Source organism: Lutjanus erythropterus, chromosome 5, assembly GCF_056507025.1.
Source record: "Lutjanus erythropterus isolate fLutEry1 chromosome 5, fLutEry1.hap2, whole genome shotgun sequence".
Classification (NCBI taxonomy): domain Eukaryota; kingdom Metazoa; phylum Chordata; class Actinopteri; order Lutjaniformes; family Lutjanidae; genus Lutjanus; species Lutjanus erythropterus.
Genome location: NC_139321.1, coordinates 34551977 through 34574954, shown reverse-complemented (window position 1 = coordinate 34574954; position 22978 = coordinate 34551977). Strand labels below are relative to the sequence as shown.

Genomic DNA, 22978 nt, shown 5'->3' with positions numbered 1-22978 from the left:
ACAATGCATGCTGGGAAGTCTACAATGAAAAAAGAGAAGTGTTGGTCCAGATTTTAAAAAGAATAATTAAATCGGTCACGCACAAAGAAATTAAGTTTTTCAAATCAAGTTTACAAGTTACATGAGCACAGTTGCTTTAAGTCAGATGCAGAAAGCCGTGAAGGCAAACCTAGCATATGTCTTAGGCACTTCATTTAAGATGGAGTCAAGAGACTTAGAAGAACTAATTTTTATAACTGTCTAAGTATTTTGAAAATAAATACTAGAAATTTGAAGTTTAATTAAGTTGAATAAATAAAAACTGAGTTAATAAGGAAAGATTAGTTGGTTCCACTAAATTCCTGTATGATTAATTCTTTAACAGCTTTCAGAGTGGAATGCAAAGAATAATGTCATTGTACAGGGAAATTTGTTTTATTTGTGCATATGACAGTAAACACTTTTATTTTTTGACCTTTAAAAAAATCGGATCACCTTGAACATATTGAACATATTGTTGGTCAAAAGTTTTTACGTTTCAGGAAATTTTAAAAACCGTGTATAGTTTAAACAATGTGAAGCAGAAAGCTTTCTTCCCAAAATGCTTTCTGGCAGAAAGCCTTTAAGGCTAACCTATCATATGTGTAAGATGGAGGAGGAAAGTGTTTTGAGAATAAAAACTAGAAATCTGACGTTTGATTAAGTTGAACGAATAAAAACTAGTAGCGGATTCCTCTAAATTCCTGTCTGATTCTTATGTTGAATCAAACTAGTGTTGTTAAGTTAATCCAGGGTGCTTTAAGGTCAAGGTATTTTTTTTTTTTTTTACAATGGAACTCATTTCGTGCAGCTGCATGTTGCTCACCGGCTGGAGGTCACAGTTGACCCTCCTTTTTATCTACGGCCTCCACCACACACCGGTGCTGATAGGCAGAGCAGATGCGACGCTGAGCAAGGCGACGGGATGCGCAGTTTATCAGCTGACAAGTGCATATCGGACAAAAGAGCAGCTGAGCGGCTGGTGAGCCTCTGCATCCTCACCGAGTGAGTTTTCCTTAACAGAAAAACATCCTGCGCTGCTGCTGGGCGACAGGAAACATAACTGTGTTGCCTCCTGAAAGGGGACAACTGCATTGTTGGAAGTGTTGGCTGTGCTGAGCCGCGGGGAGGAGGACTGGCTGGCTGGGAGAGAAGGTTTCAGAGCAGAAGACACGTTTGTTTCACACGGAGCTGCCAGCTAGAAGCTCTCTCTCCGCTCCGGACACGCCGACAAACGCAGCACAAACATCCGAGACGTGCGCGCCGTGCATCCCGCATCGACGGTCAAGCCGAGAGGTTTGTGTGGAAATCTGACAAGAGGAGAAGAATTTCAACACGCGTCTATTGTGAGGGATCCGGGCACCGCGACGCGCTCGGCACGCTGCTGCCTGCAAGTTTGGACTAAAGCGCACGGCTGGAAGTTTCTGTTCCTCCGGCTCGGACAGGCTGCTGAAGCTCCATGCAGGTCAGTGTGCTGTTAGTGTCTGATCCTCTGACTCGGCTCTATCTGGAAATAACCCGCATGATTGAAACAAATGGCAGAATCGGTGGTCCTTGTTCAATAATGGTGTCTAATTTGGTCTGTGCGCTCTGTTGCAACATCCCGAGTCCCTCCTGACAAGATGTGGAGCTGCAAACCGGCTCCCCAACCCTCTTTTCCCCATCACTATCTTGAATTAGATGATACTTTGATCCATACCCTGTGGATCTTAAGCAGAAATGTTGCTTTAATGAGTAAAAGTGTTGAGCAGGATGTTTTTGAGCACGTCTAATTCTGGAAATTACATCATAACCTGAAGTTTTCAAAAAGATGCAATCTGAAAAAGCCAGCTAATATGTAGGTTTTTAACAGCAAATGGGGAGAAAATTAATAGGTTGCCTGGCTGCTTCCTGCAGGTTACACTCAAGTGATTTCTTTTCCCTTCAGTGGTGACAATAAGAACATAATCTGCCTCCCAGTCTCCATCACCTCTCACCTCAGTGTCCTCAAGACGTCTGACCAGGAGCTGCCACGGTGGGACGGCTTTGCTCCAATAATGAGTGAATTTATCTGCACATAAAATGCTTTATAAAAAGCCTGAAAGCCTCACTGGGGTGTAAATCACCTGCAGAGATAACCCGCTCAATTCACTAATAATTCAAGCGTCGATGAGCTTGCTCACACTCTTGCTGAACTCTGGCAAATTTAGGGTTTTTTTTTTTCGGCCTCAGGTGGAGAGATTTCACTGGATCTTTTGAGTTTGAAACAGGCCTCCAGGAAGGTTGTGTTTGGCACAGGGATTCAGAGATGCCCCTGCGGAAGAGATGCCCCTGCAACTTTTGGGTTCTGCATTAGGAGAGAGAAAAGCCTGACAACCAGTAGACGGATATGCAATGTTTAGTAATTAGTAATTTGTGTTTTAGTAGTAGTGGAATTTAAAAAGCGCTGCATAGACTCAAGATAGAACTTAATTAATCCTAAAGGAAATTTAACATAATCTCTTTAAATCATCACTTATGACCCACTACAAGTGTGTGGCGGTCTCTGCATCTGAGGAGAGCTTGCCCTCGGCTCAGGATGATTTAACAACCCAAAACATGGCCATTTGACGTCCTGGGAATGAGGCTGAATAATCAACTATGTTTCTGGTGCATTTATGAACTCATGAGCTCAGACAGATCCTGCTCATTCTACCTTTAACGAGCTTTTAGAGAGTGCTGTCAATTAAACAGCACAGTTTAGACATTTCTCTCCCTTTTATTGTGCTTCAGCTGTATAGTAACACGGTGACTTGTTTTCAGAGCTCAGAGAGAAATGTTGATCTGATTTCACTGTGGCATGGATCAAGCAATCTGCAAACACGCGCATCTGAGTTCACATGATAGCCCAGAAGGATAAGTGTATCTGTCCGGCTAAATTGATTTATGCCTATTGTCCAGAGTGCTGTTGAGGAACTGCAGCAGTTGAGGCCATTTTCTGTTTCATATTCCTCCTCTGGCAAGGACTGGAATAGTAAAGTCAAACTGATCTTCAACACTTCAGGCCTTAGCGGTGACTTGTGCCAGCTCAAGGGCTTGTTGCAGAGCAAAAAAAAAAAAAAAAAACGTTGCAAACTACCAGAGAAACAGTCTGTCTTCCTTGTGCCAGCCTGTAAAGGCATTACAGTGACACTTATTGGGTAATATTGAACATGTGGTTTTGTAGTCGAGCAGCAGAACACGAGTACAGCTTGCATTATCTTTTTTTTTTTCCCTCAAGGCTTTGATAGTAATTCAAAGTGACTCTCCTGAATCAGACATCACAATCTATGGATCTACTGTAATGAAGCGTTTTGTGTTTACACTTTCCAGAGACACACCTGGAGTGAGAACTGTGCCCTCGTGAACATTAAGCTATCAGCACACTTTGCACGGCTCTACAGTGAAAAGGCACTAACGCGCTGCTCCAGGGCTGCACAATTAATCGAACTGTTATTGAAATTGCAATATGGCCAAGTGCAATATCCAAATCGCAGATGCTGCAAAAAAGAAAAATGTGTGACAAAACGGCATAATACTGAAGTGCTGTGGTGCTGAAGAGCTGCCCTGCCTTACAAACGATCTTCTCTAGGTTAGAGCCCGACCGATATGGGATTTTTGAGACCGATACTGTTTTTAGAGGTTAAAAAATGACAGATTACCAGCTGATATAGTGAATTTTTGAGGAGGAATAGAAACAGACCTTTACTATGTGGACTGTGCACTGATTTTGCTTCAGTGAGACTATTCCAGTTATGACTATTGACATCAGAAGGTGAAGTAAATAGTCAAAAAACCCTCTTTTATGAAAATATAACAGTCTTTGGTCCATATAAGTGACATTTTTTGATGACTAGTCTCCTTACTTTAATATCAACTGACATTTTGGATTTTTAACTACTGATTCAAATTCTGCCCATAATTCATATGTGTTCAAGTGTATAAATTTCAAATATAGACAAAAGTATTGATGACAGTTTTGCTTTATTGTATGCAGTAACTGTCTGTGAACATCCAGTCCAAATTTGATGCCATTCTGACAGTTGTTTCCAGAGATGCGTGTGATAAGGCAGACGCTGACCCTTTTTGAAGAAGCCTAAATTTTCATTATTTTCAGTTTTGGGGAGGATCCAAACATCAACCAACAAAAATAATTTTGCAGAAAATATATTCATACAATCATCCACCTCAAAAACTTGATATATTAAACATGGAGGGAAAAATGTTTCTGCTTTGTTCCATCTTCGGTAGGAGTATCTCAGCTTTTTGGAGTCCTCTGTATTAAATGCAGATTTACTCAGAAGGCTGTTTTCATAAACAAATGACTTTATTATAGAATATTATATTTTATTTAACGTGTTAAATATTTAAACATACATTGTCAACCAATTGCAGAAATGAACACAAAAAATAAATCATAAATAAAGATAAAATAAAAAGCTAAATAATCAGTACCCTTCAGTGTCACTTGCTGAAAATTTCAATCTTTTAATGTCTCTGTGTAACAAGAAGCAGCTTCTCAGTATTTACACCTGCCAGGGAGCCCCTCTTGTCCTCAAATGTTCCCTGTTGTGCTAAATCTAAATCACACCACGCATCCTTTTCTCCATTATATGTGAGGGCTGTGCGATAAAAGTAATATCTCGATATTTTTAGGTTGTGCCGCAATATACAATACATACCTCGATATAAACATTTTCTATAAAATATCACGCCGTAAATTCTCAAATGGTGCAAAGATATGATGATCTTTATAGAATATGATGCATTGATGTAGATTTAACTACCCAACAGTAGGGGTGGGTGACATAGACAAAATCCAATATCACAGTTTTTTTAATCAACAATTGCAGCAAGTAGAGATGACTATTGGTGCGTTCACATAATATTAACACAATGAGATTTTTCATATATAATCATCAGTAATGTGAATATAATGACAAAGCGGGTAAAGGCAAATAATAGAACAGCTGGGACGGTCTGCTAAGTTCATTAAATTACATCACTTTACTGTAATGCTGCCTTTAAAACCAGGAAAAGACACACTTATATCACAATAGCCCTGTTATATGTTCTGAAAAAAAAAAAAGTTTTAATATCGGTAAACATATACAGCACTAACAGTGAATCTGTGATGTCAGGTCAGTATATCAGTCGGGCTCTACTCCAAATGTAGGAAAACATGTTTGCTTAATTCAGACCTCAACAAATGTCCCATCATCATGATTTAATTTTTTTTTTCTGTAAAAATGAAAATTCTGATGCAAAAACTGATCATAATTGTGAGTCATATCACAGTACCTGTCATATAATGGCACTATGGACAGATTTTTACCATATTGTGCACCCCTGCCACCGTCTGGTCCACACTGTGCCATAATGTAGCAGACGATTGCACGTCTCGCACAGAGACATTCAAGCCTGCTGCTGTGACCCCTCATTGAGGCTCCAGTCTAATGCCTCAGCTTCAAACTTCATTGCCCTTTAATCCCACCAATCAAAGCAGGTGACTACAATTTCTGATGCGGCCGACAGCAGGAAATTCTCTGGGTGATTTTTTTTTTTTTTTTTTACTACGATCTGAGCTTAAAATCATCTAATTAATTCAGAAATATTAGATGAACTATGTACACAACATCCACCACTGCATGTCTCTGTCCTTAAGTAATTTCCCCTTTCATTATTCCTGTGGAGAATTTAATATTCTGTGTGATGAGAGCTGCCTCCTTTAGGGATAATGCCGGCTTGAATGCTGGCCCTAAACAGTTTTATAGATTATTAAGGGGCAATCAAGATGACTTTTCTCCCTCTGTAAAAAAAAAAAAAAAAGACTCCTCCAAGATGTGAGCGATTTGGAGGGAGAGTCGATGCACAGACGTGGCTATAACGTCTCTGATTACTTGTTGATGCCGACGGTGGCTCAGAAGATGACCTTATGAATTATAACATTTGATATGGCAAACAGCACAGCCGAGTCGCCTGTTTCAACACGTCAGAGCAAACACGTGAAGGTTAATGCAGCCTGACAAACTACCCACAGTTCCCTGGGCTCAACGGATCGGTTCCATGTCATATTTACTTTACATAATTGCTGCCCTCTAATCTGTTACTATTAACACACAGCCTGCCTGCCTATTGTCTGCTGCTGCACTCTCTTTCACCTGTTTTCTCTCCCACTACATTTTCCCTTTTGCCTCCCGTGAGGATAGCCAGACATCATGATAAATAGTTGGTGTGAAAGTAAAGCGTGCCAAGATGCGTGGAGGATCTTGAAATGTAAAGAAACCAGGCCTCAGGATGGCCAAGCGTCCATTAGCGGACAGTCTTCCGTGTTTGCCTGTAATGACCTTAAAGTCAGAGGATTATTTGGGTTTGGCGCAGCGATCTGACACTTGAGGCGAAGTTTATCTTAACAAAAAAAAAAAAAATGTTTTTCCTGCAAGTTGCCAAATTATTGCTGAAAGTCACCCCAGGATTTGGGGGGAGGGGATTGCATGCTCTTGAAATGTGCTTAGAGTAGGGATATTTAGTGACAGCACTTGATGCATTACCACTGTGGTCCTTAACTACATTGTATGCTGCATGAGAGAAAAAAAAGAAAAACACAGTATGGATGCTAGCGGTTAGGACTGTATATGCTTTAGTCAGTCTCTGAAGTCACGATGTAGCGAGATTGTTTTCCTTAATTCATAAACATCTTTTATTAAATTAAATTACAGCTGCCTCGACAATTGTGGGTAACAGCTAAGAATATAAATGGAATTTTATATTAAAGGAGCAATATGTAGCAACTGTGCATGCAAAAAATGAGTTCGGCGGTCCAAATGGCGAGTTGGAGCCTTTGAGTGAATATTAAATAGGTTGAAATCCTATTATATTCTATCTGTGGTTGAAGCGAGTTGCTTCCCCCCTGTCCGCTCCTCGCCAGACTCGAGGAAGCTCAGGCAGGCTGCAGGAACGCTGCAGGAGCACCAGATGAGTGACCATAGTGAATTGACACTAACAAGCAATGACGAGTTCGCCACTGTGGGTTGATCCGCTGTATATAACTGTCAGTTGTCTGTCAATGTAAAGCTAAGGCCTTTGTCCTGAAAACAAAAGCCAACTGCTCTGAAAATGCACACTCTAGACTTGGAGTTCAGCGGCTACAGACTCCATTAACATATTTCTCAATTTAATTCTTATAAACATCTGCAGCTTCTAAAGGGTTATTAATGATTTCTTACGATTCATAAATGGCTACTTACTCATTTGGTGAATGTTCAGCCTTATTTTGAACTTTAACCAATGAGAAATAGGCATTAAAGCAGTATTATATATCATATTATAATATTCAACAGTTATTACATTTCAAAGGAGGACACCACGGCTGTAGAGTTGTCAGAGAAGTAAGTGTTTAACAAGTTTCTTTGATTGCTGACGACATATCATAGTCATTTCTCCTTTAACCCAAAGATGGTTTTACACAGTATTTCCCGTCTGACATGTCTGCTCCGTATAATGTGATATCTGCCATTGCATTTTGATTGGAAAGCAGAGTGAAGATTTCTCAAGGGTGCAACTACTGCAGACGCCTCGTGGCTGTTGTAGCCTCCCTGCATGACCTGGTGCGTTGTGCATAACGCAGATTGATTCCTCTAAATACAGGAACGCGCGAATGCGTCGGTGGCGATGCACCGAGCGTGGGTGTTCACGGCCAAAACGGCCAAGCCGGTAATGGTTTCTGATGAGGTGTAAGCCTTTCTTTAGCTGTGCACTGGTTACTTAAATTGAGAAAAAGGCTAAGATTCAGAGCATGACATCTGTTGGTTTTGTTTCAAACCTTCACTGCTGCTCTCTGGCCAAAGCAGGCTGAGATGAAAGCCACCTGCGATTAGCCACAGGACGCTGTCCTGCTGGTCCAGCTCTGGGAGCAGCACCGCTTCACACTGTTGTAACCTACAGATTAACATTTATGGCTCAGCATGCTCTGGTGGACTTTCTGGGTCAAGACCAAGTGGCAAGATTGAGGAGTGGGCCTGACTTTGTAACAGTACAACTCTCCCTGTGTGCGCCGAGGCTGAGCCTGGCGGGGAGAGCCAAACAGAAATGTGCTTAGTTCTGTCATAGGGCGAACAAAATAGAAATGCATTGTGCTCTCTGCTTGTGAAAATTGCCCTAGGTGAATATCTGCGCGGTTCCAAGGTTCAGCTTGTGAAATACAGACATTATATTCAAAGTCAGGAAACGTTACATATTTAAAGGACATTACAAAGAAAAAAAACCCCTCCTGTCTCTAACTATCAAACACGAACATATTAGCCTTGTAAGTCATGGTTGCATATTATTTCACTTGCATTGAATTAATGTAGATGTTTATTTTGCCCTTCATGGTGCATTAAAAGAACAGTTCACCCAAAAATCAGAAATACATGGTTTTCCTCTGGTCCACAGAGCTGTTTATCCATCTAGAGCTTGTGTGATGTGAGTGGCAAAGTTTTGGAGCTATCGGCCATAGAGATGGCGGCATTCGGCTTACGGTGCTTAAAAACCAAAAATCTATTTTAAAAATTCAAGACTTCAAAAATCAGAAAATCGTAACCCAGGAAGTACTTCCTTTCTGCAGTAGAAAGAAAGTAGTTCCCACATGAAACTGCTCAAAACAAGGTCTGTGAATTATCTTAAGTAACTGAGTCATGATTTCTGGAAAGAGAAACTAGTTTAGATTTTTTCAAATGCATTATTTGGAGCTTTGAGCTCTACAAGCCGAGTACCATTTCATCTCATTATATTGGAGAAAAGACAGACCTCTTTTTATCTGGTATTTCCAAAACTCTGCCGCTCACACCAAAAAAAAAAATAAATCTAAATGGATAAAGTAAACTACAGGCCAGGGGGGAAATATGTAATCTTATGTATTTTTGATTTTGGGGTGAAGTGTCCCTTTAACTTGCCAGAATTCTTGGCACAGATTTCCTTTGCTGTCTTGCTATAATTGCACAAAGCGGCATTAGCCCTGGAGGAGGTTTCTCAGCCTGCCAAGGGCCTCAGGTCCAGTCTTTTGTGGCCCCTGGACAGCCCAGTGGGAAGTTGGGCGTCGATGGAGCTGCTTGACGGCCTCAATAATTCTGTTGACGCGACCTCTGCGATGGTGAAAGCCACGGGTTTGGCGGGTGTCGGGGAGCGGTGATGGGGACGAGGCGGAGCCGCCGGTTCACGCGGGGAAGCCAGGCATCAACACTTCCTCTGTCTTTTTATTGTCAGCAGGGTGAAAAAGAAGAAAATATTGAATATCAGAGCATTGAAGAGTGTAAAACTGGCGCCTCGGAGTCGGTGTAATGGTATACAGGTCAGCAATCTTTGACTTCCAGTGGAGAGCTGTGTGCATTCAGGAGCTGGCCTCAGCCAATCGCTACAGGGCAGACTCTCCAAGTTTCACCCCTGGAAGTAGAGAAACCAGCGCGATGTTGGTGAATTTTCAGATTGATGTTTCTTTAATAAGGCTCCCAGTCTCTCAGTATTCTGATAGTGTGCCATCATGACCTACATACTCCTTAAAACGCTGACAACTAGAGAATAAAACCCTCCAGTTTCTTTATGTATAGTGTTTTTATGTGGCGCCATATGCCTAAAGAGAAAACACACTCAATATATTATTCTCTGTAAAATGCAAAATTGTGTTCATTATGTGCATGCAATTTGTATTTCTTCTAATTTCTTACTATTTGAGTGGAGTATTTTGATTGCGGCAGGTCAAAGTCTCTGTTTGGTCAGATTTGATGTTTTCCAGCAGTCACAGCAGCACTCGAGTGTTGCATTCCCATTGCAGTATTGAAGCTTCCCCTCACACTCTTCAGTTGTCTGCCACTATTATATGATTGCTGTGTATCCTCCATCTCCCTGTGCACATGCTAAAATAGGGAGGGAGAGTTTGTTGTACAGTCGTGTGAGATGCATTTGAATGACACCCAATGTCAGCACTTTAGAATATCTTTCTCTGCGTTGGAATATTTATCTGGTAGCTGGGGTTGTATGCTCCCAGCATCTCAAATATAGTTTGAGTAATGATTTTTTAGCTGCTCTCTGAGTGCTCTGTTGACGGGCCGCACAAGTGCTACAATAACGTCTCCAGATGTCCAGATTAGGCCGTCAAGCAAGACTGATATTTGATTGAGAATTTGTAATTAAAAAGGCACCGCTGTTGCTAAATAAATACCTAATAATTCTCTGTTTTCTCAGGATCTTTTTGTTTACTAGATATGTTGTGGGCAGATATGATGTGAATTTCATCCTTTCAATCACTCTCCGTGGCGTGATTTCTCTGCTTCATTACAATGCAGCCACGCTATCGCCGCAATTTAATTTATTTCCATAACAATGGGTCGATGGTGGATATGTGTGTAAATTGCCACAGGTCTGCGGAGTTGATTTTATTTTTGCACACCGTGGAGTCAATTCATTATGAGTGAGCATTAGATGACAATTGTTGACACCGTCTTGCAAGATTCTCAATTAAGCAAATGTACATGAACATCATTACTTCCTGAGAATCCCCCGTGTGAAATAACACTGCCGTAATACCAATTTGAGAAAATAGCAAACTGTGGCCCATTGAATTAAGACCGTCTAGTGTAATTGGGTGTGTGATCTGGAAGGGAGCGCCTATTTTGATAAGAGCTGGGTTCAATACTAGTAGCCTTGGATACGGATAAACGCCGGAGCCTGTATGTATGAATGCACCAAATAACCTGCTATTACCATGTGAGATAGAGGAAGATACTGCAGAAGAAACATTATAAAACCTGCTTTTTTATATGCCGATTGTCCACACCTAGCAATTACATTTTAAAAAATGAATTTGGCTGTGCTTGCGGTTTTTTCGCCACTAAAGATTCAATGAATATATAACTCATACTGTCACTGGTGAAGGGTTATTTGGGGGATTTGTAAACATCCCTGCTCAGCTTATTATGTTGTATCCAGGCGCTGGCAGATGCCTTTTTTATTATTTAATTCACACAGACAAAAAAGGCAAACAATCAAATGGTTAGGATTAGACGCTGACCGCTCTGATTTACCAGTGAGTGAAAGAAAAGTGGGGGGAGGAAAAAAAAAACAGCAAAACAAAACAGTGAGTTCAGCTCTGCTTTTCTATAAAAGATTTGTTTTTTGGTAGACACAGTGGCTTTGTTTGTCTTTTAAATGTGCTGAAACTATGAGGGATGAAGCGTCGAGCCCCATGTGCGTGGAATAATCTGAAGTGGCTGTATCAGAGATTTGCATCACTTTACTCCACTTGTGAATATTCTGCATCATACACTGAGACAAGAGACTTAAGATGGAGCAGGATTTCATCATCTTTCCTGAGAGTCTCACTCAGTGTGGTAAGCCCATCCGTCACCAAGGATGCTAAGGATGTAGCTGCCACTGAAATTTAATTGCCAGTAAATGCTGTCATGATTTTGTTTGCTTTCTTCCCTCCACCTCTGCCTCACTTTCTTTTTTTGTCTCGTTATCTGACACTCTTTAATATGATCAGTGCAGAGATGGGCAGTATTTCAATAACATCTATTTAAAATACATATTTAGAAAGTTTTGAGCAGAGAAATGTCATTTTTAATCAAATAACTTGTCGTTTTATTCTCAAGTAAGGTACAAAAACAATACAAAAAAAAACTATTAAAAATAGACTAATCACAGTTTTTGACTTAATGTAAGTTAATCATGTGACGTGTCCTGTCAGTTGCAGCAACACACTCATTAACATTGCTACAGTATTTTATTTGTCTTCATCATGACCAGCAGCTTCAGGAAAGAAACTGCTTTAATGTTTGGTACAAATTTCCCCTCAGGTAGAAGTATGCGATCAAAACATGACCAGATATTACATTCAAAGACTGAATGACACTAAAATACAACAGAATAAAAAAGTAATAGGCAAACAAGTGTTATACAACTAGCAAATATACTTACTATATACTATACTAGCTACAAACCACCAACGCATCCTCGCACCTAAACGGCAGACAAAAATTAATTGGCATTGACTCCCAAAACAACATATATGACCGTAAGACAGGGGAAGATAGTCTATCAGTATTGTATCATGATATACGACTAGACGTTATCTTTTAGTAATCAGTATGTCATGATATGGCACAAGTGCTGTTTTCTCCTGGTTTTAAAGTGTATTAACTTACCAGGGCCCCATTTCCCAGAGCCTCCGTAGCGCTATGGGCGTCGTAAGTTTTACTTTAAGGTCTCCTAAGCTTAAGGGAGACCTTAAAATACAACTTACGACGCCCGTAGTGCTATGAAGACTCTGGGAAACAGGGCCCAGACTGTTCTAGGTGTTCTGTGTTTTTTTTACCTTGGCCTTGATGTTGACGTATGTGATCAAATTTCTTTCATCATTTTGTCCATATCACCCAGCCCGAATACTAAACCCACCATGAAAAGACTCCACTACAGGTAAAAGTTCTGCACCTTACTAAAGTAAAAGTGTGTATCAGGGCTGCAACTAACATTTTGTTAACATTTAGTTAACATTTTGTTATCTATTAATCTGTTGATTATTGATTAATCTCTTACTTGTTTGGTCCATGAAATGTCAGAAAAAATGTCCTAAAATGGTGAAAAATGTTGATTGCTGTTTCCCAAAGCCCAAGGTGACGTCCTCAGATGTCCACAGTCCAAGTATATTTAGTCTCCTGTCATAGAGGAGTAAATAAATAGAAAATATGCACATTTGAGAAACTGAAATCAGAGAATTTGGATATTTCTTTTTTTCTTAAAAAAGGACTCGAAACGATTAATTGATTGTTAGAATAGTTGGTGGTTAATTTAATAGTCGATTAATAATAAATTAATTACTGCAGCTCTGTTAATTATTATAGCAAAATGTACATAAGTAGTCACTCCATAGTAACTGGTCCCTGTCAGTGTTTAGGCAATAATATGTGAAGATTTTGAATTAACATTGTTGCTGCATTAGTGTAGATGTATAAGGTTGTGCTAATTTTAACTGCTTTATATACTGTTGGGTCGATTAATTTACCTCAAAGATCTTCATGTTTGCTATATTTGATAATTTATGGCATGTTATTTTAAAGAAAATGTTTATATATAGATATATTGTATATTACGACATAACCTTAAAATATAAAATAGCCCAACATGTGTAGAGTACCAGCAACAGGCACACTGGATCTTAAGTATGTGATATAAGTCACATGACATAGGTCACGTCACATTAAACATGTGGTTAACGTCTTGGAACGGTGGTAGTTTAGTTTAAGCATCGAAAGTACTTGGTTAGATTTAGGAAAAGATCTTGTTTTGGTTCAAATTACCGTGTTTCATTTTGTAAGGGACATCACAAAATGTGACTTAAACCTTTCAGTCAGCGTTGACTTTTGGTTTCAGATGGAACATGAACCCCAGTCTACTGTGTGAAAATCCTGTGTTTTGACCCGTCCCTCCCTACGCGGGCTTTCTCGATCTTTATTCCGTTCCCGTCATAATGACCACAGAGGTCACCGGGTTACAATAAACATGAATAAGCTGCATGCACAGACAACCTACACGGCCGGTTTTCTCATGGGAACCGGCGGAAACGACCCAGCATGCACCCCCCTAATTTGGCAGCGTCCCACCTCCAAGATATCATGATTGACCACCTCAAATCTGTGATGTAGAAAATAAACAGAGATCATCTTTTCAATGTCGAGATTAAGGTCAGAGCCATATTGAGGCTACATAAAATATATCTGTTTGTATAGAATATATATATGTATTTTCAAATTATCAATTTGAATTTTAACAGATCTAGAGAAAACTTTAATAAGTGAAGCATTGAATAGAAATATTTAAAAGTGTGATTAGAAATCAATAAATTGTTTTATCTTGCTTTTTTTTTTTTTATGGAACGTAAGCCCATCACTTTAATAAAAATTTGCCCAGAACAGATAAAATTAGATAAAATCATCTCTTGCTGCATTCACTTGCACTCGGACTTTAGAGTTTCAGCCTTTTAAATTTTTCACATATTTTGAAGTAAGCGTCCAAAACTGACATCTTTTAGGGCCATTGCCACTCCATGCCATCCCTCTTGATCCAGCCCTGAATTTTAATTACATACATTTGACAATGCAATTTGTGCCCATCTCTGGATCAGTGACTGTACTTATTCAACAAAACGAAACAAAAACATGATTTTATACATGTTACAAGGCCATACAGCTCAAAACAACATGGGAACTTGGCAGAATTTGATCAGATCAACTAAAAAGTCACAGATACAAAGATTATCTAATCATAATTGTCTTGACTCTGATTGTCGCGTATTTTTAGGTAATATTTCTCCACTTCATGTTGCAGTGAGGGATTTAGGCACTGGGCCTTTATAAAGAACGAACACAATCTGGTTCAGATGGCATCCAGAATTCACAGGGTCTGGGCAACGTGCTGCAGACAAACACTTCTGTGTCTCCAAAATCACTGGTGTCAGGGGGAAACAGGCAGCATCTGATGGAACACTGCCCCGGTTCTCCCTCTCCCTCTCTCCCAGCGCCGGGAGGCACGAAAAAAAAAAAAAAAACAGAAGAAGAAGAAGAAGAACTGAAGAGAAACTGAAAGAGGAGAGGCAGAGAGGAGCGTCAAGGAGGAAAGGGAGAGAGACTCGACAAGATGAATTATGCAAAGCTGTCAGAGGCGGCTATTGTTGGAGGTGCTGGCTGTGTTAAAGGGAGGCAGCCCTGATCTTCACCAGCTCCATCTACCACTCTCTCCGCTCCCCATGGCTGAGAGCCGTCTGATCTGTGCTCCGGCAAATGGCCAACAACAAGATGAGGAGGAGAGGGGGAGAGAGGGGGGCAGGGGGACGGCCCGGGCCACTTGGTGACAGGTGGATTGTCTTGGAGGGACACACCGGCAACGACAAGTGCGCTCTTTATTACGGTTATTTACAGAGGTCACCGACAGGGAGATCTGAGCTGACTTGTACAGCGGCCCCCGCGGAAATATAATTACCGAACAAAGGCTTAGTGGAGAGTTGCCATTTCAGCATTCTGGTCAGCGGTGGCGACTCCGGTTTGTGCAAAATGCTTCGTGTGCTGAAGTCAGGAGCGTGTGCCAGCTCACTTTAACCGAGTGTATTTGTTTATTAAATTAGTTTTTCAGAGAGGTCTTTATCAGTTCCAAGACATCTTAGATAAAAATGTGTCTCTGAGTCATGATTATTTTCATTTAGGGGTGGGCGATATGGCCCTAAAATAATATCATGATATTTCAGGGTATTCTGAGATATCTATAATCTTGACCATGTGACAAAATACTGAAAAATATTTTTGGTTTACAACTGTAAATGGCTGTTGAGTTCTCCTCGCAGGATTTTTGGCTGTCCTTGTACTCAGCCGGGTGCTTCTGCTTGAGGTGGTGAAATATGTTTGATGTAATTCCCCCTTTTGTTGTTACCGTGATTTATTGTACATCTGATCTTTTGTAGCCAAACCACTTCCAGTCTACTGAAGTTGCTCCCCTTTTTGGAATGAACTGGATGCAGTGTTACTTTTGCTTTCAGACAGGCTTTGAAAATTGATCTTCAATGTAATTTTTTCATGATATAAAAAAACCATAATGATACGTCATGAACGATACGATATGGCACATCAATATTCTCATTGTGGATTGTTTTAAGTCAGCTGTCAGAAAATAGTGACCTTGTCTACCACAGTTTCCTGTAGCCAAAGATGATGTCATACTTGTTTCGTCCAATCAGCAGTTAAATCCTCTCGGCTGAGAAGCTGCAACCAACAAATGTTTCCTCGATGACTTTAAAGGACCTGAAAATGTCTTATTTTCTCTATCAGCTTTTTACTGTGATTAGTTATTGTCTATGGATTGGTATCATCAGGATTTTATTGACACAGATACAATACTTGTAGTGCTTATTGATAATGATACTTATCAGTAGCACTGGGTGATATGGACAAAATCTGTCATTCGTTGTGTGCCCGAAGAAAACAACAACACTTCAAAGACAATAAAGTGTAGCTTACCAGCTGTTATATCACACTTGATACCATACAGATCTTTTTAAAAGAAGATTGTGAAATGTAAATGACAGCTGTCAGGACATAAAACAATGTCAATAATAAAAAAGTTTAAATTGAAAGTCCAAATTGAATTGTGACCTTAAAATGTAAAGTCGTATTGAATTGTGGATTCGGAGGCTGGTGGCACCAGCAGCCAAGTAGCTTAGTTGAAGCTGTGAGTTTTCTGCAGTGGCTGTGGGTTCAACTCCCATCTGTGGCCCTTTGCTGCATGTCATTCTCTACTCTCTCCTCCCCTTTCCTGTCATATCTTCAGCTATCCTGTCAATAAAGCCACGAAAAGGCCAATATATATAATATGTATAAAAGAATCATGGTACCCCTAATATTAATCAATGTTATGACTATATAATAAGGATTATAGGCGATGGCCAATGAAAAATAGTAGATTTATAAATAATTTTTTCCAAGAGTAAATCAGGTGTAAGGGGCTATAATAACTAAATAACTGGAAAAATTAACTTAATTAACTAACATTTTGTGCTCTCTGGCTAATACTTCCCCTCTGGGGGATGGAAAACTTTCGAATCGCGAGGTTATGATGTCAGGTTGCTCAGTGGTCTAACTGTCCGGCATTGGCCCAACCCAAGTAGGGATGACTATTGATGCTTTCAAAAAATAATAACACAATGACATTTCTGCTAAATAATCATCAATGAGCAAATAACAGAACAGCTACAACAGATCACTAAGTTCAGAAATAACATCACTTTACTGTAATGCAGCCTTTAAAACTGGAATAGATAGATAGATAGATAGATAGATAGATAGATAGATAGATAGATAGATAGATAGATAGATAGATAGATATCATGACATGACATGACATGATGAAGAATCTAAGATGATATCTAGTCTCATATCACAATATCAATGTAATATTGATCTACTGCCCAGCCCTACTCATTATATCTATTCTTATAGATAATAATCTGCATGATTTGGTACAAAAATAAAAACATGACATGAAAAGATGCAAAGATTCAACAGGTGTTGTATTATTACTTTTTTGCAGAAGTAACAAGTTAAATCGTTTCTTGAGTTATTGCATTTAGCTACATTTTCATTAAAGTTATTAAAGTCAGCCCACACTTTTGAACCTTTTGCCCTGTCAGTTGTTTATGTAATGTTACATAAATATCGATAGCAGTATCGTTCGTCCAGGAGCTTATCGATAAGATTTAGTGCTGTTTCTCAATAATCATCCCTGTTGTTACCTCTGCCAAGAGGTTATGTTTTCGGTTTAGTTTGTTTGTCTGTCCAGATTTTCATGAAACTTGGTGGAAGGGTGAGGCTTGGGCCAACTTAGAACCCATTAAATTGTTCCAATTCACAGGGCTGATAAACAAAATGTTTTGCACTTTCATTGAGTTAAATATATAAGAGCTGGCCACCTGTCGAATACAAACTCCAAATCAATGTGAGTATGAATTGGGCACCAGCAGTGTGGAAAAACAGGATGTAGCAAGAGAAAAGCATTTGATATTTTGTATATATGTGCATGACATGTAAATGAACAGCTGTGATGATGAAGCCTCAGCAAGACACAGCCATATTTTACATAATTTTAAGCTAAAGTCACTGTGTATCATTGATTAGACTATTGATCCTGGCAGAGGTCTGCTCTCTCCGCGTGCCCTTTTGTTGTCCTTTGTAAACACAGTATTTTCTGCTACAGTTAAAACACTTTTTTTTATTTCACGAGTGATTCACATGAGTGTTTTCTTTGCTCCCCCAACTAATTTGAAATTGAAAAAACATGTCATGTATTTCCGTGCATCAATCAGAATTTAGCAACATTTGAATCTGATGACAGTCGGTGGGCTCTTTGGTCACTAACAGTTAAATCTGATATAGCCACAGTCACACCATCCTGATGAGGAAGACTAAATGAGTTTATAAGTGTTATGCTTTAACTAAATAATACCATTGCATTAATATAATTACTTTAATTGTTGTTTATTAATCATACAAGTATTTACTGTCAATGAGAAATAGTTGAGATTTAAAGTTCTACAGGTCTTTCAATAACAATACAGGATCTGACATTAATGTTTATTTTACTCTGTGGGTCAGAAATGTACTTGCCCAGTGTCATTTTTTACTTGCCTCTGTACAAACTGTTTTATTTATCGGTGGTTATCAAGTAACAAAAAAGACTGAAGTTGATTGTCATATTTAATTTAGGTCGGCTGCAATCTTTAAAATGTCAGAAAATTGAGAAACTGGGGCGAACATATCTTTTAACGTCTTGTTTTGCCAGTCCAAGACCCAGAGATATTTGAGTAATATCATGATAAATGGAGAAATGCAAGAAATCTTCATTTTTAAGAGGCTGAAAGCTGCATTTTCTGATATTTTTGCATTTTACTGATTAATCGATTATCAAAATAGTTTAATGCTTTAATAAATTTTTACCACTTCCCTGGTCAGGAAAGTGACTCGCTGGATTTACTAGCCTTACATGGCATTTTACTTGCCCGAAACAAGAGACAATCTTTATTGTTGAGCCCTGCTAATTATCAGAACTATTGTTGATTTGTTTTCTTGTTGTAGGACCTCAGCTAACTATGTGCTTCATTATACGGTTGCTCTATTTTTCTATTAGTCATTTTAGTCTATGACATCAGAAGATGGCAAAAAAAAAAGTTTCCAGAGCCAAGACAACATTTTCAAATGTTCAGTTTTGTTTCCTTGTTCAAGCAACATCAAAAAGGTTGGATATTATAATAATTTGTAATGTAAGACTTAAAAAAGCAGCATAATTAGTCTGTTGTGAATGAATCAATCATTGAGGATTCATTAGCTGTCAAATTGACTAGTCAATCAGCTGATTATCAGCTGGTGAAATTGATTTAGCACTGCTTAGTAAGTTATTCTTCCTCTAGGCCATCCTTACCCCCTATCAAAAATATCCTTTTCCTTTTACCCTTTTGATGAATAACACTCTTTGCTTAATTAATTAATTTTATATAAAACAACTTATTGGTTCCAAGACATCTTAAAAATGTTGCTCACCCCTTTGGTCATCCCTTCCAAATCCCAAGATGGAAGCATAAAACACGCCCGCTCTCTTCTTTGATGAACAACCGTGCGTCAGACATGAAACAAGTAAATCTCACTTCGATCCTTGAAACCTCTCCAACTGCCCTGAAGAGCCAATTGACTTGGACACATTTCTTCACACCATATTATACAGATGGTTTATGGTTTCTGCTTCAAAGAAGTGCAGAGGTGTAGGACAGTAGCAGGTGTCGGGGGGACCGTACTGAACTGGCATGGGAGTCGTTGGGGACGTGTGTGTGGGGCTGCGCTGCGTAGATCATGAACTGTCTTTTTCGTGCCTGGCTGGCTCGCCAGAGGATCTCTGTGTGACACTAATTTTGCAGTGTCGACTGTTCCACTGAGCGGTCACGGGTGACTGGCTGCCCTCATTCAACTGCATGATCAAAGGTAAAAGGGAACGTAGAAGTGAGTGATGTCAGAAGAGCTGGAAAACAAAAAAGAAACATGGATTTACCTACAGAAGTCTCTCCACAAACTTAATCAGACACATCAACAAATTACGTCTCCACTGTTTGTCCCTTTTCATCAGGGTTAATGGGTTTTTTTTCAGTTGCCTAGTCGGGCAAGTGGGTCAGTCATCTATTTGCCCAAAGTCAATTTTTACCTGTCCCTGAACAAACTGTTTAATTTGTGGTTATTAAATAACAACAATGACTAAAACTAAATGCCATTTTTAATTTAGAGCTGCAGTGTCTGTAAAATGTCAGAAAATAGTGAAAAATGTCTATCCCATCTCATTTTGTCAGCACAATTCCCAGATATTCCATTTAATATGATAATAAATGAAGAAAAATCTCAGAAAATCTCCACGAGAGGCTTTTTCAGTGTTCTGCATAAAAAATTATGTTAACTATCAATCAATTATCAATGTAGTTTAATAATTTAATTCATTTTTACCAGTGAGTTGCCAGTTTTACTCACCTGACATAGCACTTTAGGGTGAGCAGGCAGTCCTCATTGTCGAGCCCTGTTTCACACTCTGATGTACATTAGGGCTGTAGCGATTAGTTGATTAATCAATTAGTTGTCAACTATTAAATCAATATTAAAAAAATCTCAAATTAATGTGATTATCAACATAAATTCTTAAATTCTCTTATTTCAGCTTCTGAAATGGGAATATTTTATGTTTTCTTAGTCCTCTTTGACATTAGACTGAATATCTTTGACTTTAAAAAGCAAGACATTTGAGGATGTTATCTTGGGCTCTGGGAAATGGTGATTATCAATTTTTATCGTTTTCTGGCATAACAACTAATCAGTTAATCGATAATGACAATAATAAAGATGGTACTGATCTGATCCAGTATCAATATTGAGGCCCCATATTTAGGATAGGGTGTCACATCTATAAACTATTCAGCATATGCATCTAAATTCCACAATGCTGTGTGTTTGCATGTGTACTTTATTTGTAGAAACTATGCCAAGCAGTGTGAGCTGAAAAAGTGTTATGTTCTTCAACTCTGCATTTGCATGTAGCAAAAGGAAACTTCTTTTTAAATGAATGTGCTGCGATGCAGCTGGAGTGAAAAAAAGATGCAGTCACGTCAGTCATGGTGTAAAAATAAACTGGCACAAAAATAACAATTACCACCATAAACCACCATGTTCTGAACAAACTTGTTATAAACATGTTAATAACGCATGACAAATGACATTACAAGCACTAACAAACTATAATATTTGCATTTTGAAACATAAAATGGCAAACTTAAACTCCCAGCAAGGCATCAATGGAAATTATGCAAGTAAGGGCAGTCTCTCAGTCCTATCACCTGCACATGTAACTATCACAAGCCAGAATCCTACAGTGCCTCACAATGATTGAAGGACCCCATTACACAAACTACACAACCTTTCCAGACTCAAGTTCAGTTTCAGCCTTATGCAATCCTAATAATAATAATAATAATAATAATAATAATAATAATAATAATAATAATACAGATAAAAAATATCAAGAAAAAAGAGCGCTGGTATACAAATTAACAACAAACACATTGCACACACTAATGAACAGTAACCTATGCATTTTAGAACATAAAATAGCAACCCCAAATTCTCAGCCTCTCAGCTGTGAATGTCACAATCCAGAATCCTATAGTGGCCCACAATGGTTGAAAGATGACAATACACAAATTACATTATACAAACTATGTAAGCTTTCCAGACCGAAGTTCAGTTTCAGCCTTATGTAGTAATAATGACAGTCATGACAGTAATAATCAAGGATCATAAACATCAATTTAAAAAAGAGTGCTGGTATTGGCAAATTCAGATATTGGGTTGGAACTGAAAAAAAGTGGCTCGGTACATCTCTAGAAAATAAACGTTAGTTGTAGCTCTGTTGTGCTCCAATGTGTGCTCTCAGTATTTTGACTACAGGCAAATTCTGCATAATCAAGGCAGGACTGGCTGGCTTTTATTCTTCTGAGTTTAAAGTAGTCTAGTTCATACCGTAGTTAAAACCTTTGAAACTTAAAGCCTGCAGAAACACAATAGAATTCCCCCAAGAGCCTCTCTGACCTTTTGCACATAATTTAAACTACCATGAATGTCTCTCTTGTCTCCCGACGGTGTCCCCATGTGCAGCGCCTGTGTACAAGCAGGACACTTTGATGAGCTGTGAAAAAGATGGCGTCCTCAGGTCCTCAGAGTGAAGCAGAAAACGTTTAACTAGGGACGTGCCTGGTCACTCAAGGGCTTATAGCTGATTAGGACACAAATCTTAATTCCTCCTCAGTGGGCGAGACTTGTAGCATTAGCTGTTTTTCCGATGGGGAATCTCTTTACAAGTCTATAAAGAAGACAGGGTATCGTAATCAGGGAGGCTTCTGGGCGTGTCTGCTTGCACTTATCCTGTACATTAATCTGCCAATCTGGACGGGGTGTGCACAATTTCCTGAAAGATGCGAGTGAGATGTCCTGTGGCATCATAAAACAAGTGTGTGTGTGTGTGTGTTTGTGTGTGTGTGTGTGTGTGTGTGTGTGAGCGTGGTGGTGCTGAGAGTGTCAGGGTTACAAGAGAGTGTGTCACTGATTGCATCTCAGCCCATCGGGGGGAACAGAATGATATCCAGCAACTCTGAGAGGAGAGAAGGGGAGGAAAAAATAAGTTGAAGAGTCCTAGAACAGCTCACAATTTTCATTATCCCTGCCTGCATCCTGTACTCCACCCGCCGCTGCTGCCGCTGCCGCTGCTTCAGTTTTTGGGAAGTCTCCCCGGGGCTGGTGCTTTTCTTGCAGCGCGACAGTATACGCTATCCTGGCTTCATTGGAAGGTTTTGATGCTTGATGTGAAACGAAGTGGATCTCATTTGGGGAAAGAAGGAGTCTGATACTCTAGTCTTACAGCTCAGCCCAGAGAGAAATGAAAGTGTAGTGTGTGGCGTGTGTGTGTGAGACTGAGAGTGTGCGAGTGTGTGTCAGGAGGCAGTGGAAAATGGCTGGTAATAAACACTTCTGACACACCGGGGCTCCCATCCACATTCCACTCAAGGGTTTTTTGCGGATTAGTCACATTCTCATCCCCCTTGTCCACATTTTAGAGGTCTGTCTCCACCTGTGAGAGTGTCGTCTCTGAATTTTCAACAAGTTGAAGATATTATCTAATGCTTACGTGCAGAGAGCCAAGTTTTGTCTAATGTGATGCACACAGTCAGTGCTTACAGAGAGGCTGGGTCATGTTCAGTGTGTGACATTGGCATCATGGATTAGTGAATCAAAAAGTAATGCATATTTGCATTTTTGACAGAAATTCATCTGTTATTTTTGCAATTTTATGTGTAAAGTTCTTAATTAAC

General features: G+C 39.4%; 1 protein-coding gene across 5 annotated transcripts in view; it reads left to right on the top strand.

The window, feature by feature from the left end:
- The first annotated feature begins 941 nt into the window (after positions 1-941).
- LOC146327214 (teneurin-3) overlaps positions 942-22978 on the top strand; it is a 234377-nt gene continuing 212340 nt past the window's right edge. For all 5 annotated transcript variants that reach the window (XM_084719713.1, XM_084719712.1, XM_084719711.1 and 2 more), the window contains exon 1: positions 942-1483. The gene's annotated coding sequence lies outside the window, so the exon portion shown is untranslated. The remainder of the gene's footprint in view (positions 1484-22978) is intronic.